This window comes from Lagenorhynchus albirostris, chromosome 2 (genome assembly GCF_949774975.1).
Source record: "Lagenorhynchus albirostris chromosome 2, mLagAlb1.1, whole genome shotgun sequence".
NCBI lineage: Eukaryota > Metazoa > Chordata > Mammalia > Artiodactyla > Delphinidae > Lagenorhynchus > Lagenorhynchus albirostris.
The window spans coordinates 112814003-112832472 of record NC_083096.1 but is presented as its reverse complement, the minus strand read 5'-3'; the positions used below and the strand labels follow the sequence as shown (position 1 = coordinate 112832472).

General features: G+C 39.1%; 1 long non-coding RNA gene across 1 annotated transcript; it reads left to right on the top strand.

The window, feature by feature from the left end:
• Positions 1–2854: 2854 nt before the first annotated feature.
• On the top strand, positions 2855–16684 carry LOC132516106 (uncharacterized). The gene is made up of 3 exons (XR_009539258.1): positions 2855–3084; positions 4493–4689; positions 16616–16684. It is a non-coding gene; the product is annotated as an uncharacterized LOC132516106 (long non-coding RNA).
• The last annotated feature ends 1786 nt before the right edge of the window (positions 16685–18470 follow it).

Genomic DNA, 18470 nt, shown 5'->3' with positions numbered 1-18470 from the left:
CTTCATCTGGCTTTCTCTTTCCTACTAAAAGCCTTCCCATCTCTCAGAGAGTGATTTAATACACTTCCATCCATGAAGACTTTCCTGATCCTCTTATGGCCCTAGCCATTACTATTTCTCCTTCTTCTTAAGGTGTTCATATGGCACTTAAGTCTGCACTACATTTTTCCGGTATTAAGCCAATTCTACCTATTTGGTTAATCGCTCATATGTAGGTAAATATTTTCCCAGCTAGACTTTTAGTTTCCCCAGCTAGACTTTTAGAATTTAGATGGTCTGCAGATAGTAGTCATTTGACAAACACACACACACACAAAGGGAAGAGAGAGAGAGAATACAGTTCCAAAGACAAGTTGGTATTATATTCATACTCAGTGATGTTATCTAAATAAAGTGTATTGCATCTGTTTTAAAATGCTCCTACTGACCCTCCAACGCTAGAACATGCACTTTCCTTTTTTTTTAAATAGCAGTGGGATTGTATTTTTGCTTATTCATTTATACCAATTCTGCTGTCTCCTTTGGGATTAAACAGATTGGACCACAAGAGGCCTCACTGAGGTCAGGGTATGGTCTATAGCCATATAAAGAACAAAAAGAAATGGCCTCCTAGAAATCAAACTTAAGACTCATCTCAAGACCCTACTTCTCTTAACAGCCTTGTCTGAACAACAAATGTAAATTTGTGCCTCCATTTTATCCCTTTAGTCTATCAATATCCTCATCAACTCAAAAAAGAATTCTCCAATGCAAATGGTTAAATACTTTAGAAATGATGGACGAAGATGACTATGATCCTATCTGCCCTCATATACTAGTCCAGTACTTGGAGATAATGAGCATTTGTACTATAGCAACCTGCTTCCTGAAACATCAACAAGAGTTGCATATCTTAAGAGAAAATACATAAATCGTAAATGAAAGCAAATCAAATGGCCAAGCAAGGAACAAAGAAAAACCTAGCATCCATTATTTTTATAGAAAGAGCATACAAGGTCAATATAACTGTTGACTCTGAAGGGCAGGGTAAAAACAAATCAATACAGTCTCCCACTATACAGAGCTACACTTTGCTACAACACATGTTTTGTGTAAGAGTCAATGCTTGTCCAGATTCCACCACTAGCTAGCTGTGTAATCTTGAACCTTCTCTGTATTTCAGTTCCTTCGTCTGTAAAATGGAGCTATCACCTGCTATGCCAAAGCACAAAGCATTCACCATCTATCACTGCCAAAAAAGTGTTGAACCGCTCCTGTTATGACCTAGCTCTCCTATGCAGTGTGGTCAAGATACTACATTTTGGCATATGCTTTCTAAGAAAATAGTATATTTTTTCATATAGTTCAAAGAATGCTCCTACTTTTACACTAAAAGAATGATAATTCCATACACAGGAAGTTTACAGGTTGTTGCTGTTGTTTGAGATTACTTCTATGAAAATTAATACTATGTTTAATATGTAATAAATCATATACTTGTACATATAACTTGGACACACTTGGATACACAACTCCTTAATACAGTGGAAGGTTCGTGGGCTTTGGGATCAGGGCATCTCATATCCAAATACCTATGCTGTGACCTTGAGCACTTAATTTAACTTCCCCGCTCTTCACTTTGTACATTTGGTTCTGAGTTGTTGTCATGATTTAATGAAATTATTTATTTATATATATATATATATATATGTATACATAAAGTGCCTAGGCTCTGAAAGTATTATTTCCTACCTCCCTTAAATCTTTTCCTACTATGTCAAGACCAATCAAACCCACTCTGAATACAAGACAGCTTGGATACAGCATCTTTCTCACACGTTAGCGGGGGATGCAACGCGATGTCAAGTTGCACGAATGATGGCACGAATTGGGCATCCAACCGAGGAAGAAGTAGAAAAAATGACAGGTGTAGAAAAGGGCCCTAGACTTCACTCGCCTGTGCGAAAAAGACACACTGAATACTGCACCGCACACTCACGGAGGTCTGTACTGTGATGTGGGAAAAGGACAGAATCACAGAACAAGCCAGCAGGGAGCCTCCTAGCTCCCCCCACCCGACCTCGCCCGCCGGGGTCGTTCATCTGGAACCCAGAAGCTGAGGAGAGAGCAGCAACTGACCTCGCCCCCCCCCACCCTCCCCCATTCTGCCCAAATCTCTCAGGGCGCGAATGGTGCTGAATCATTAGCACCAACAGCAGCAGCTCCCCGTGCCGCTGCTCCCGCGGGGGCCAGTGTCCCCGGAGCAGTGACCGTCCGGGCGGGGGCCGACACCTCGGGGGCGTGGGGACAGGGAAAGGGGGTCAGGGAGGATCGGGGCAGCAGGTACTCACCGGGGTAAGGAAAACCCAGCCCGGGTCCTCGCCTCCGGGCTGCGGACGGTCCCTCCACGGCTCCCGCGCGCCTCGGCTTCCCACCGCAGCTGCCCCGGGCCTGGCAGCCCGCGCTGAATGTCGTCTGCTCCCCTCCGCCCACCCACCCACCCACCGCCCGCGGCAGCCACAGCTCTGGGCGCCGGCGCTCGACCCGGAGCAGCTGGAACAGGGGTCGTTGCCAAAGGGGTGGTGGCTACCGACGGGCCAGACCATTCGCGGGCGGCGACCGGGGGTGCGCGACGTGCGCGGCGGAGCGGGAGCGAGGGCGCCGGGGCCGGCGACGGTTGGGAGGAACCAAGGACGCGGGGGCTCCTCAGCACCCCGCCCCTCTCCGGGATGGCTACGGGCGGGAAGGGCCAACCGAGGAGCGTCCGCTTTTCCTTACTGACGACTGAGAAGGTGCTTTAGCTTTTCCGGCCCCCCTCCCGGTTTGCTTTGGTCCCGCTCTGGGTTCTTTTAGAAGCCGGCAAACAGAAGACCTAGCAACGCGGGCGCCTGGGCGGTGTCCCCTCCTAAGGAGATGTGAAGGGGCGCTGGCCCGGAGCCCTGCCTTCGTGCCCCTGCTGCTCCAGCGCGGGCCCCCGGGGCGCCAGTCCTGCTGCAGAGCTCACCACTGATGTATTACCACCAAACAGAGCGGGCCGTCTGGAGCCCTTGAAGGGACTCTTCAGATCTTTTATCCAAGCATCTCTGTGGAGCAAAAAATAAAAGGGTATTTATCCAAAGCCAGCTTGAAAGTTAGAAAATAAAATCAAGTGGTGCCCCCATCCTGTAGGTGCTTTGTAGTTACGGAGAAGTGAGCGACAGTCTGATATCCGTTTTCCTTTCCTCCGCAAAGGTTGAACCACAGCAGATGGAAAATGTAGATTTAGGAAACCGCTTTAACATATAGATCTATACAAGATGATTAAAGAAATGCACAACTATTTGAGGGTCATTGTGCACCATTTTACAGATCAGTGTCTTGGGAATGGGGAGGGAATCGTGTCTTCATATGAAGTGAACTTTATGTAACTGGAAAGAGACGCCCCACACGTGACATCCCTTAGACTTTAGTGAAAGCACTTTTGTGGTCCCTGCCCCTGACACAACCAGGCTGAAACAAGTTCCTGTCAGACCATGGTGGAGATGGAGACAAGTGTATTGTTCTCCTTATAGAAAGAAAAAAAAAAGAACAGAGTTGGCAACTACCTATAAAATATGATTTAAGGGAGACCAAAAAAAGGCCCACCAGATTCTTCTCAATATGAAATTCCACAGTTAAAAGCCGTTTTCTCTGGATTAAGGCTTTGTTCTCTTTTGAGTAAATTAACAAGACTTTTTAACGTAAATTGAGTACCAGCTATGGACCAAACACGGGGCATGAGGGATTTTAGTTTCCCAACCAGGGATCAACCTGTGGCCCCTGCAGTGGAAGCATGAGGTCTTAACCACTGGACTGCCAGGGAAGTCCCCATATAGCTGCTATTTTTAAAAAAGAGAAACTGGCCTCAGAATTTGTTGTGCTGGGTTCACATATCATAGAATGAGTGGCAGACCAGGCATTGCAACCTGGAGTTTTTGACTAATGCCTTTCCACTAGAATGCCTCTGGGAAACACAGGCTAAGCCTTATCACACCCATGATTGGCACTTGAACATGAGTTTGTTTATCCTTCCCTTGTGAAAACTAGGTTTCATAGTGGAGAAAGGAACACTTCAGTATCTAAATTGGACGTCACCCTGAGATTAGGAATAAGGATCAGAAAGAAGAAGCTGGACTTCATCCAGAACTAGACTGAAAACATCTATTTCAAAAATGCATGATTAAAGTCATGTGAAGGTGAGGAGGAATTCTTCACTATTTTTTTGTTAATCACTATATGGCATTTTACACAACACTTGAACAATTGTTACTCTATTACACTTTACGCTATTATTCTTCCAATCCCAGGTAGGAGAAAGAGTTTTTTAATGAGCCTAATGTCATTATATACCTCCTTATATACCTTACTAGAATTTAAAGAAGTTAACAGGGCATTAACAACTTTCATATCACCCTAAAGAAGCTTTCTGAAAATTAAGAAATTAAATTGTTAACCTTATGTTGTGCCATTGTTATGATGTTAACTTTTGTTATAGATGTTCGTACATCAGTACCAGCACAACAGAAATGCCCTGAGCTCCACGTTGCTGAGAAGCCAGGGCACTAGATCCTCAGTGAAGCCAGGCAGCTGTGACTCAGGGCCAGGATGGCCTCTGCCTCGGAAATGTGTGATTCTTCTCTCCACGCACAGATGTTTCACTTTCAAAGGAGACAACAAAGGAACAGAACTGAGGTAGACAAGATGCCTTTTCAATTAGAATTCTCTGTCTGGTTGACAGAGATATAAGCAAGGAGCATAAGGTCTTTGGTGGGCCACCTGAGACCAAACTGGGATTTAGAACCTTATCATCTATAAACCTGATGGACTTGGCGACAGCTCCAGCCATCTGTTCGTATACATTGATGATCTTGGACCATGTGTTTCTGAATAAAGAAGGATGGAGAAATTTTGTGCCAGAGGCCTTGGGAAACTGTCGAAAGGAATAAAGGGACTGATGTTGTGCCTGCATTCCCTGCTCTCCCACAGAGTCTTTGAAGGGTTTTAAGCCCTTTGGGGAAATAACTTAGGGCCAGAGACTGAGGAATCATTTTTGCAAATGACTGTGGGATTTCAGATTTAAGAAGTATTACTTTGGGCTCTGGTGACAAAGTATAGCACAGAACTGGAGAGAGGGTCATTCTCTCAACCCAATCTGCCACAGACCTCTGTGTACCTTGTCACCAGTAAGGAAGGGCTCTACCCAGAGAAGGCATATTCTCATAAAGGACACTAGTGCCCAATCCAGGGTCAAGATAACTTGATGAGGAGCACAGACCAGTAGAACAGGAGTGGAATTCTTCCTGAGCATCTGAGAGAAACAACTGAAGATTTCCAGTCCTAAGTGGTGGAGCCCGGGTAGAGGGAGGTGATTGATAAAACTTATTTAGGTAGTGATATTAAGGTGAATTCATTTGTATTCACAAACCAGAATCACCTGGGGATGTTCAAATGATATTACACTTAAAATTATATTAATAAAAAGAGAGCTAGAGAGAAAGAAAATACTTAATGCCTTTGATAAAAGTACAGTGTGAGCCACACCATGTTGAAACTTGATTCAAGAATATTAAGTACCTACTATGTGTTGGCCCCATACTAAGTTGTATGGTGACATTAACCTTCCAAGCTACTCTTGCTGAGGACAGTATTTACTAGCGTAATTGAGGCAGGAGATAAATGGGTTCCAGTTGTAGAATTTACAACTAGCCTCCTATTTATACTTCAGATAGAAATAACAACAGGAATAGGATGAATAGCTGGACTTTGTCTCCTGTGAACACTTTAAGATAACAGTAATGGCAGAGGCAGAGAGGGGCTAAGCCCTGCTTGGATAAAAGATAAGGAAGTCACATCTTTCTCATTGTTGGGGTCAGGGAGACGCCCCAAATTACACATGCACAGAAAGTTTCCTCAGGAGAGGGGGCACCAGACCACAATAAGCTTTGCTAACTTCCCAGAGACCCTCAAGTTGAAATCCATCTTGGCTAAAGGACGCACGTGCACATAGGGAGGACCCTGAGGCAAATCAGGTACAGGGTCAAAGCAAGACAATTGGCCAGAGGAAAACAAAGACCCGGAAGACTGCCCCCTTACAAATGATCTAAACTTCCCAAAGGTACAACTCTTACTGAGCCCACCCATGTGTCTATCCGCACGTATTCCTCTCTTAATAAGCACTTTACCTGCTTGGCTATTTTCCATCTCTTTGTTGAAATTCTTTCCCAAAGGGGCCGAGACCCAAAGCAGTGCCGCCATCCAGGTTCAATCCCTGGTCGGGGAACGGAGATGCCACTTCAAGTCCCCACAGCCGCGGCCACCCTACAGGTCCCCTGAGATCATTATTTCTGTTTATTTGCTTTTAGCTAACACTTTTTAAATCATTATTATTTTTAAAGTAAGTACTATTATCCTATGAAGCACTATTTTCATCCTCATTTTTTAGATGAAGATACTTAAAGGTTAATTTGTCAAAGGTAACACAGCTGGAAAAAAGCAAAGCCAGGTTTCAAACTCAAACCAATACATGACGTTACTGTCTACATACTTTTACTGCCTCCTGCTACACAGAAAGCAAGTTTCACATCGTATGTTTGTCTACCATGGGAAATCTATTTTCTTTTTTTGTAATCGATTTTCAACTCTCATACTTAAAAGGAAATGAATCATTTCTCACAAAGAGGATTTAAATGAGAGTCCTCCCAGTGGAAACACTGTACCCTTTTCTATGGACTGTTTCAGTGGAACATTGGGTAACCGTTAGGTTTCCGTGCTCGGAATAGAAACCCTGAAACAAGAAGTGACCATTGCAGTATAGACTTAGCCAGTGATTTCTACACTTTTGCTACAGATTCTGATTGCAGGAACTCCTGGGTGAGACCCTAGAATCTCTACTTTTATGAAGCACCATAGGTGATTCTAATGCACAACCAAGTTTGACCAGTCCATACAAACAAGAACAGCCTGGGGCTCACAAAAACATCCAGTCTCCTAGACTCGCCCCTTAACCCTACCAATTATTGAGAAGGAAATGGGAGACTAGTATTTAAAACCTACTATATATAATTTCACATTTCTTGTACTGAAGTGTATTTATTAAATTGTTTAGAGTCTTTTTCAGTATTGTTTTGATCATTCTGAAAATTCTTCAAAAAGCCTTAAGTTAAAGATTATTATACTCACTCACAATTACTATTATATGTAGATATCTGGAACTTAAGACTCTTTTCAATTATTATATGGTATTTTTCGTGCAAGAAAAAAGAGTCCAATTAGCACAGTGTAAATTTATGCATTAATTTTTGGAGAATTGACATATCTGTAACAATAAGTCATTCCATCCAAGATGATAATGGACTTTTCCATTTGCTTATATTTTGTCATGCATTTCCCAAGAATATTTTCGTAGTTTTGTTCATATATGTTCTGCACCTACTAAACTTACACCAAATTATTTTCTAGCATTTGTCCTTTGAGTAAAATATTCTTCCCATTTCTTTTTTTAGGTGCTTTTGCATGAACAGAGCTAGACTGGTTACTTCTGTAATTTATTTTGTATTCAACACACCAGCTTCTCTTCTAACTTGCTTTTTCATGAGAGTCTTTTGGGTTTTCTAAATAAACAGTCATCATCATCAGGAACTTTATCTCCTTTTCCATTATTTATACTAGTTATTTTACTTACATTTGCTAGGATCACCAATACAAGTGATTACAGTGATGTCTGTCTGATTCCTGATTTTAAGTGAAAGATATATTTTTTGCCATTTAAGATAATGTTTATTTGTGGGCTTCTCTTTATTATAAGTAATTTCCTTCTATTCCTATTTTGCTTCAAGTTTCCCTTGGCATTGGTTGCTTGACCTTTGTCTGATGCCTTTTCACCACCTATTGATAATGGTTGGGATTTTTCCCTTTAATTTTTAATGTAATCAATATGTAGGTAGACTTCATGGAATTGAACTGCCCTTTCATTTCTCTAATAAAAGACTGTTTTGTCATAGTGTATCACTCACTTGATTCACTCCTCTATTATGTTCTCTAATATATTATTTAAACATTTGGCATTTATAGTCATAGGTGAAATGGCCTGCACTTTTGTTGTTGTTGCATTCCTTCTTTGGCATCAGTATTGGAGGTACTCCAGTATTTATGAGACATAAAACTAACTGGAGAACTTTCAATCCTTTTCTAAGATCCACAATAGTTTAAATAATATTGGAATTATCTATTCTTTAATGGTTAGATTAAAAATTCACCTGTGAATCCATCTGCCTGCTGCCTTTTTTGATAGGAGATCGTTTATCACTTTTCCAATCTTTTCTGTAATAATTGGTCTATTCAAGTTTTCACCTCTATCTCATTTGTGATCATGTATATTTTCCTAGGAAAGTATTCATTTCTTCTAGGTTCTTGTTCTTTTAATACTGCTTTAGAGTCACTGTATTTACTTGGAATTCTTTTAAGTTCTTTCTACTTTCACATTATTAATCTTGTCTAATTTTTATTGCATTCTCTTTTCTTATCAGGCTCACATTGTATTTATCTATTTTATTGGTCTTTTTAAAGAATCAATCTTTGAATTTATTATTCTTTTCTGCTATTTCATCTATTTTAATAATTTCAGCTTTTATCAATATTAATTCTCTCTTCAAAGTTTCTTTTGTTTTGCTTTTATTGATGTTCTTATCTGGATTCATTAAGATAAGTACTTAATCCTTTTATTTTTACATTTCTGCTTCCATACTTAAGGGCAACACATTTTCCTCTAAGTTCACCTTTGCTGTTCCCCATTATTTTAGTACAAATTGTTTGTTTTTCCATTGCTTCTGTGGTATGAACATTTATGTCCCCTCCCAAATTCATATGTTAAAATTTTAATCCCCAAAGATAATGGTATTAGGAGGTGGAGCCTTTGGGATGTGCTAAAGTTATGAGGGTGAATCCCTCATGAATGAGATTAGTGCCTTTATAAAAAGAGTCCTAGAAAGATCCTTAGTCCCTTCCACCATGTGAGGACACAGTGAGAAAGTGCCTGCTATGAACCAGGAATAAAACCCTCACCAGAAGTGATATTAGACTTCCAGCTTCCAGAACTGTGAGAAATAAATTTTTGTTGTTTATAAACTACTCAATCTGTGATATTTTGTTATAACAGCCCAGAGAGACTAAAACAATTCTTTAATTTTCTCTTTCATACCAGGTTTATCTCATTGTGTGTTTCTCAACTTCCAGTTAACTTTATTGGACTGTAATGAGAGAACATAATGTGTAAGCTCTCTACTTTGAATTTGTTAAGGTTTTCTTTTTGCCTAGCACATGATTGATTTTTGGAAATATTCTGTGGGAACATGTTTTTATATATCCTATTCAAGAAATAAAATGTTCTATATTAATATGTTAAATCAAGTTTATAAATTGCATTATTTGTTTCCTCTATATCCTCTCTATAGCTTTTGTGGGGGGAGTCTATTAAATTATTCGAATTCTTGGAAATATACTGAAAAATTCAGTACAATTGTATTTTTATCATGTTCTTTCATTATTTTTTTTCATAGAAATAAAATGTCCCCTTGTAATCCTAAAAGTTTTGTTTGTATATTTAGTTTCTTATTTTATTTGCTAAAAACAGTGCATTTAATCAATTTATAATGTCTGTCCTTATCCTATTCGGTGCTTTTATCCTTCTATTCCACTTTGTCTGCCATTAATATTTCCTCTCTTGATGTCTTTCTATGCATTTCCAATGTTTTGTTTGGTTTTGGTTTTTATGGTTCTTTTATTTTCAAATCCCTTTTATTACTGTATTTTAAGTATGTATTTTGCAAAGAGCAAAATTCTGCTCTTTTTTAAAAAACTGTAACAGACTTTTGTAATAATAGAATTTGAGTCTATCACATTTTATATAATGCTTGATATGTATCACATTGCTCTTTCCATATTATTTTTTACTTACTTATCACACCACATTATGATAAGTGGGATAAGGGGAAACCTTTACCTTTTTTATGCTTGCTTGTCTGATCAAGTTTTATTCATTCCTCTTTCCCCTTGTTTATTTGCAAGTTATAGCATCTTTTAATTTGTTTTTCATAAATGGTTATCTCCCCTTCTCTTGTTCGCATAATCAGATAGTATTACTGGGCTATTATATGAGAGCAAGATATTAATTACTTTCCTTACCAAGATTCTATTTTCCTCCTTTTCCATTTCAATAAGGTTTAGAATACTTTCACTTTCTACCTCTTTCAACATTCTTTCTCTTTCAACATTCTTTCTCTCCTACGCTCCAGTTCTATTTCTGTCTTTATCTTTTTCCATCTTGAAATTTCTATTCTGGCCTGTGTCTTATTTGGTTAAAGCCTTTTCTTGTAGATTTGCCTCTGATGAGGTGCATAAGTAGTAAACTCTTTCTTGTATATCTTCAAATACCTTTCTTTCATACTTGTCCAGGTATTGAATTCTTTGGTTGTGGTCCTATTCTGAGAGAAATCTACAGATACTCGTACATTCTTGTTTCTAGCTCCATTGTTGCAAATAAGAAGTCTGATGGGTTTTTTTTAGATAATTTTTTCATAAGTGCTTGGAAACATGTGAGAATTTCCCCTGTATCCTTGGCATTCAGGGATTTTAGCAGACTTAGGTCTTAAAATAGGGAAATTTTTATACTGATTATTTTTACTTATTGCCTTATCTCCAATTGTTCTTTCTTCTCCCTTTGAAATTCCATAGGTGTTAGGTCCCTTGGACCTGACTTCCATTTCCTTTTGAGGTTCACTTCGCTTTGCCTTATGCTTTGAGATATTTCTTAGCACTTGAGGTTTCAGACCACTGATTCAGTTTCAATAGAGACTGTCCTCTCCCACAGTTCTTTTCCTGATTTTTTTTTATTTTGGAAGCCACATTTTCAATTATAGGAAGAATTTTTTTATTCTAGTCTTGAATCTTAATTCAAAATGTCACCATCTCCTTCAACAGCACTCTATCAGTGGTGTGTCTGTTCTAATGACTGCTTTTCTCTCAGTTACTGTGTGGGTTATTTTTCTATGTCAACTCATTGGAGCTCAGATGCTAAATGAAAAGAATCTCACAGACCTTGAAAGATGAAGCTATCTCTAACTACAGGAGCCTGCCAGACCCTGCTACTGGTCTTGAAGGAAACCCCCTCCCTGCTTTCAGATCTCCCACAGCCTGAGGAACAGGGAGATCCAGTGTTTCTGCACAGCTTTGGTTTGGCCGTGTGAAGGTAAGAAGATCTGGGCCAACATTGTCTTCTGTCTGGAGAGTTACAGATCTCTGACCTCCCAGCATTTCCGAACATCCACTGAGGACGTTACCCTTCCCATAAAGGAAAAAGCATCAGACTAATTTCCCTCTGCTAGAACCTCAACAGAGCCTGAGACCTAACATCTCCCTAGCTTCCCATGGAAGCCAGCAGCCATTAGGCTCTTGAAAGGCAGATAGCTTAGAGCTGAGGGCGAAGGAAAGAGGAGCTGAGTTCATGTCAACATACCACCAGAATCTCCCTTAAGCCTGTTTTTGGGGGTTTTTTTAACATCTTTTTTGGAGTATAATTGCTTTACAATGGTGTGTTAATTGCTGCTGTATAACAAAGTGAATCAGCTATACATATACATATATCCCCATATCTCCTCCCTCTTGCGTCTCCCTCCCACCCTCCCTATCCCACCCCTGTAGGTGGTCACAAAGCACCAAGAGGATCCCCCTGTGCTATGCAGCTGCTTCCCACTAGCTATCTATTTTACATTTGGCAGTGTATATATGTCAATGCTACTCTCCCACTTCATCCCAGCTTACCCTTCCCCCTCCCCATATCCTCAAGTGCATTCTCCACATCTGTGTCTTTATTCTTGTCCTGCCCATAGGTTCATCAGAACCAATTTTTTTTGTAGATTCCATATATATTTGTTAGCATGCGGTATTTGTTTTTCTCTTTCTGACTTACTTCACTCTGTATGATAGACTCTAGGTCCATCAACCTCACTACAAATAACTCAATTTATTTTCTCTTTATGGCTGAGTAATATTCCATTGTTTATATGTGCCACATCTTCTTTATCCACTCATTTGTCAATGGACACTTAGGTTGCTTTCATGTCCTGGCTATTGTAAATAGTGCTGTAATGAACATTGTGGTACAAGTCTCTTTTTGAATTATGGTTTTCTCAGGGTATATGGCCAGTAGTGGGATTGCTGGGTCATATGGTACTTCTATTTGTAGTTTTTTAAGGAACCTCCATACTGTTCTCCATAGTGGTTGTATCAATTTACATTCCCACCAACAGTGCAAGAGGGTTCCCTTTATTCCACACCCTTTCCAGCATTTATTGTTTGTAGATTTTTTTTTTTTTGGCGGTATGTGGATCTCTCACTGTTGTGGCCTCTTCCATTGCGGAGCACAGGCTCCGGACACGCAGGCTCAGCGGCCATGGCTCACGGGCCCAGCCGCTCTGCGGCATGTGGGATCTTCCTGGACCGGGGCACGAACCCGTGTCCCCTGCATCGGCAGGCGGACTCTCAACCACTGCGCCACCAGGGAAGCCCTGTTTGTAGATTTTTTATGATGGCCATTCTGACCAGTGTGAGGTGATACCTCACTGTGGTTTTGATTTGCATATCTCTAATGATTAGTGATGTTGAGCATCCTTTCATGTGTTTGTTGGCAATCTGTATATCTTCTTTGGAGAAATGTCTATTTAGGTCTTCTGCCCATTTTGGATTGGGTTGTTTGTTTTTTTGATATTGAGCTGCATGAGCTGCTTGTATATTCTGGGGATTAATCCTTTGTCAGTTTCTTCATTTGCAAATATTTTCTCCCATTCTGAGGGTTGTCTTTTCATCTTGTTTATGGTTTCCTTTGCTGTGCAAACGCTTTTAAGTTTCATTAGGTCCCATTTGTTTATTTTTGCTTTTATTTCCATTACTCTAGGAGGTGGGTCAAAAAAGATCTTGCTGTGATTTAGGTCAAAGAATGTTCTTCCTATGTTTTCCTCTAAGAGTTTTATAGTGTCAGGCCTTACATTTAGGTCTCTAATCCATTTTGAGTTTATTTTTGTGTATGGTGTTAGGAAGTGTTCTAATTTCATTCTTTTACATGTAGCTGTCCAGTTTTCCCAGCACCACTTACTGAAGAGACTGTCTATTCTCCATTGTATGTCCTTGCCTCCTTTGTCATAGATTAGTTGACCATAGGTGTGTGGGTTTATCTCTGGGCTTTCTATCCTGTTCCATTGATCTGTATTTCTGTTTTTTGTCCTAGTACCATACAGTCTTGATTACTGTAGCTTTGTAGTTACTCCAAAGTTTGACAGTCTGATTCCTCCAGCTCCATTTCTTTCCCTCAAGACTGCTTTGGCTATTCGGGGTCTTTTTTGTTTCCATACAAATTTTAAGATTTTTTGTTCTAGTTCTGTAAAAAATGCCATTGGTAATTTGATAGGGATTGCATTGAATCTGTAGATTGCTTGCAGTAGTATAGCCATTTTCACAATATTGATTCTTCCGATCCACGAACATGGTATATCGCTCCAACTGTTGGTATATTTTTAATTTCTTTTATCAGTGTCCTATAGTTTTCTGCATACAGGTCTTTTGTCTCCCTAGGGAGGTTTATTCCTAGGTATTTTATTCTTTTTGTTGCAATGGTAAATGAGAGTGTTTCCATAATTTCTCTCTCAGATTTTTCATCATTAGTGTATAGGAATGCAAGATATTTCTGTACATTAACTTTGTATCCTGCTACTCTACCAAATTCATTGATTAGCTCTAGTAGTTTTCCAGTAGCATCTTTAGGATTCTCTATGAAAAGTATCAGGTCATCTGCAAACAGTGACAGTTTTACTTCTTTTCTGATTTGGATTCCTTTTATTTCTTTTTCTTCTCTGATTGCCATGGCTAAAACTTCCAAAACTATGTTGAATAGTAGTGGTGAGAGTGGGCAACCTTGTCTTGTTCCTGATCTTAGAGGAAATGGTTTCAGTTTTTCACCATTGAGAATGATGTTGGCTGTGGGTTTGTCATATATGGCCTTTATTAGGTTGAGGTAGGTTCCCTCTATGCCCACTTTCTGGAGAATTTTTATCATAAATTGGTGTTGAATTTTGTCAAAAGCTTTTTCTGCATCTATTGAGATGAGCATATGGTTTTTCTCATTCAGTTTGTTAATATGATGTATCACATTGATTGATTTGCGTACATTGAAGAATTCTTGAATTCCTAGGATAAATCTCACTTGATCGTGGTGTATGATCCTTTTAGTGTGCTGTTGGATTCTGTTTGCTAGTATTTTGCTGAGGATATTTGCATCTATGTTCGTCAGTGATACTGGCATGTAGTTTTCTTTTTTTGTGACATTTTTGTCTGGTTTGGGTATCAGGGTGATGGTGGCCTCGTAGAATGAGTTTGGGAATGTTCCTCCCTCTGCTATCTTTTGGAAGAGTTTGAGAAGGATAGGTGTTAGCTCTTCTCTAATTGTTTGACAGAATTCGCCTGTGAAGCCATGTGGTCTGGGGCTTTCGTTTGTTGGAAAATTTTTAATCACAGTTTCATTTCAGTGCTTGTGATTGGTCAGTTCATATTTTCTATTTCTTCCTGGTTCAGTCTTGGAAGGTTGTGCTTTTGTAAGAATTTGTCCATTTCTTCCAGGTTGTCCATTTTATTGGCATAAAGTTGCTTGTAGTAACCTCTCATGATCCTTTGTATGTCTGCAGTGTCAGTTGTTACTTCTTTTTCATTTCTAATTCTGCTGATTTGAGTCTTCTCCCTTTTTTTCTTGTTGAGTCTGGCTAATGGTTTATCAATTTTGTTTATCTTCTCAAAGAACCAGCTTTTAGTTTTAGTGATCTTTGCTATTGTTTCATTTATTTTTCATTTATTTCTTATCAGATCTTTATGATTTCTTTCCTTATGCTAACTTTGGGCTTTCTTTTGTTCTTCTTTCTCTAATTGCTTTAGATGTAAGGTTAGATATTTTATTTGAGATGTTTCTTGCTTCTTGAGGTAGGATTGTATTGCTATAAACCTCCCTCTTAGAACCACTTTTGCTGCATCCCATAGGTTTTGGGTCGTCATGTTTTCATTGTCATTTGTTTCTAGGTATTTTTTGATTTCCTCTTGATTTCTTTAGTGATCTCTTGGTTATTTAGTAGTGTATTGTTTAGCCTCCATGTGTTTGTACTTTTTACAGTTGTTTTCCTGTAATTGATATCTAGTCTCATAGTGTTGTGGTCGGAAAGATACTTGATGTGATTTCAATTTTCTTAAATTTACCAAGGCTTGATTTGTGACCCAAGATTTGATCTATCCTGGAGAATGTTCCATGTGCACTTGAGAAGAAAGTGTATTTTGTTGTTTTTGAATAGAATGTCTTATAAATATCAATTAAGTCCATCTTGTCTAATGTGTCATTTAAAGCTTGTGTTTCCTTATTTATTTTCATTTTGGATGATCTGTCCATTGGTGAAAGTGGGGTGATAAAGTCCCCTACTCTGATTATGTTACTGTTGATTTCCCCTTTTATGGCTGTTAGCATTTGCCTTATGTATTCAGATACTCCTATGTTGGGTGCAGAAATCTAACTGTGCTTTTCTGTAACTCACATTAACTTTTACTTAAGTTTCTCACTCCATCAGGTAATAAAGATTTAATCTCAGTCAATTCAAGATGCTGTCTTTTTTTCTCTGGAACAGAATCCTGATTCTGGAGTTCTTATGTGGTGCTGAGATGTTTGGACAGGAGAAGTGGGCATCTGGTCTGAGTCATGTATCCATTTTGCAAACTCCATCTGTGTAGAGCCAAACTGTGTTAGTTGTTATTACATGTTCTAACACCTATTTCATGTTATGGAAAGGACACATAAATGACAATGAAACTAGGGTTCTTGGCTGAGCTCAGGCAGTCCATGCTTTGAAGTTCAGTTAGGGCTTGTCTACAAGACTAATGTCTGCCAAGAACATATTTCAATGAGAGCCTGAGGAGTCTTCTGGGAAAAAAAAGTCAGGTTCGCAAGCTTGTTTCAATAATTATGCCTCTGTGCTCAGTGGCAGAATTTGAGTGCAGCTAGGTATCTTTTGCTCACATTGAGTTCTAGCCTAGTTCTCAGGTTCAAGTCCTAGGAAAATGAGGGCTCAAGAAAAACTGTTTTACTGAAAACTCAATAAGACACTGAAGACATAAAACAGGAATAATTGGGACCTCCATGAAAAAAATGGGTGGGAGTTTTTGTTTAATTTTGGTGTTGTTACTGCTTATTTGTTATCCTAATATCAGCTGTGGCCACTTTGAGGACAGTCACTTATCACACACAGGCATCAGCAATACCAGCAAACTGGGGAGAAGCTGCATCACAGGCAGCAACAGACTGTGATTTCCTGGAAACTCAAGCAGAGGGAAAGGAAATGACAAGTGCTCTAAGATAACTGGGCATCTTAAGTTCTCAGGCAACTCTTCACCAGTCCCATTTTTCTCCCTGAAATAACAGGAACACTCTGAGTAAAACTCAAGGTACCTCACACAAAGATGTGGGGAAATCCTAGGAAACATGGGGAAAGAAAACAGGAATACTAATTGTTGTAGTTATTGTGTCTCTCTTTTTTACCCACAGCTGCTGAAGTTGGAGGAAACACAATTTTATAACCAACGCTTGACAGAGAAGGAAATTGAGTCACATGAGCACTTGCCAGAGTCACATAAGAAATTAAAAATGGGTCTGACTAAAGCCTAGTTTGTCTAGTTTTTAACCCATGATGTCAGTCCCCTTTCATTTAAGGAAGGAATGATTCAAAGTAAATCACAATAAAGCAGACAAAATATAAAAACCCTCAAATATTTGTCCCACTGATTAATGGCTCTATGATTTTATAATTGGATTTGAGAGACTACAAGCTTGTCAGCCCTTCAAGCAGTGAGTGATCTTCAGTCTTGTGCATGTTTCCCACACAACAGTGATATGTTTTGAAGAAGGAACTTGGCCCTTCCCATCCAATGCAACCCCACTTCTTCACTCTGTCGAGGATGTAGCTTAAGGTTTTCTGTTTGCTGCTCCCAGTGACAGACACCTTTCTTCTTATAATTGTAATTTGCACATCTGGTTATTTAAAAGTGAGACTGTAATATTTCTGGTTGATAATTATAGTAAATCCATGTGTTAATAACAGGATTTCAGTGTATCAAGTTCATTTCCAGAATAAATTATAAATAACTCAACATAAATCATCCAGAGAACATACAAGCTTGGTAGATTATTATGGTAAGAGAGCTAATAATAATAGTACTTTTTGGGCTTCCCTGGTGGCGCAGTGGTTGAGAGTCCGCCTGCCAATGCAGGGACATGGGTTCTGGGAAGATCCCACATGCCGCAGAGCGGCTAGGCCCCTGAGCCATGGCCACTGAGCTGCGCGTCCGGAGCCTGTGCTCCACAACGGGAGAGGCCACAACACTGAGAGGCCCGCGTACCACAAAAAAAAAATAATAATAATAATAATAGTACTTTTTTATTGAGTTTTCGGTAAGTAAAATACACTATACTAAATACTTCATTTAATCTTCATTTAAACTCATGAAAAGACCATGTTAGTCCCATCTTATAGATAAAGAAACTGAAAATGTAAAGGAATTAAATAACTTCTGGAGTGTTACAAAGCTAGAAATTGCCAAAGTGCGACTTAAATCCAGGTTTGTCTAAATCTAGCTCGTTCTGATTCCTGAGCTCCTGTCCCATTCTACTGCCTCATTGAGGAAGAGAAGCTAATATATTTTATCCCATTTGTGGGCCCAAGTATCCCAGACTTAGCACATTTTATCATCAGACCAATTCCTTAGGAAAAGCCATTCCATTTGCCAGGCAAATAAGAAAAAATTAAACTTGCAAACCATTTGGCCCATTCTCAGATTCCAAGAAGAATAATTTCCTTAGAAGTACAAGGAATGAAAATCTCACTCACTATAAATAATTCTATCAGATGTACTTCTGTACTGCCTCTGACCTTGCCCTTTTGCCTTAAGTTACTAGTTTTCATAATATTTTCAGGATATAGAGAATAATTATTGAAATTCATCTAATTATACAAAGATTTTTTTAAGTATTTTTGATACTAGACAGAGCATTTCTCTTCTAAAGTCTATTCTATCTCTTAAAGTATCATGCAACAATCTGAATGATGGTTTCACATTTTCAGTGAGTAAAAATACATTCCCTATTACTATTGTTTACTCTTCCCCTGTAACTCACTTCCAAAACAAAAGATTCAAATTTTACATACTCATTATTATCTAAATATTCAAGAATAAAACTGAGAACACGGAAGCAAGCAAAAACATTCATATATATCACAAAATTAATAATTTAATTAATTAAATGTTCCCTATTTTGGGCTCATTTGCACATAATTCTAACAAGAACATTGCCTTGCATATAATAAATATTTGGTAAATATTTGTTGAACAAACAAATGAATGAA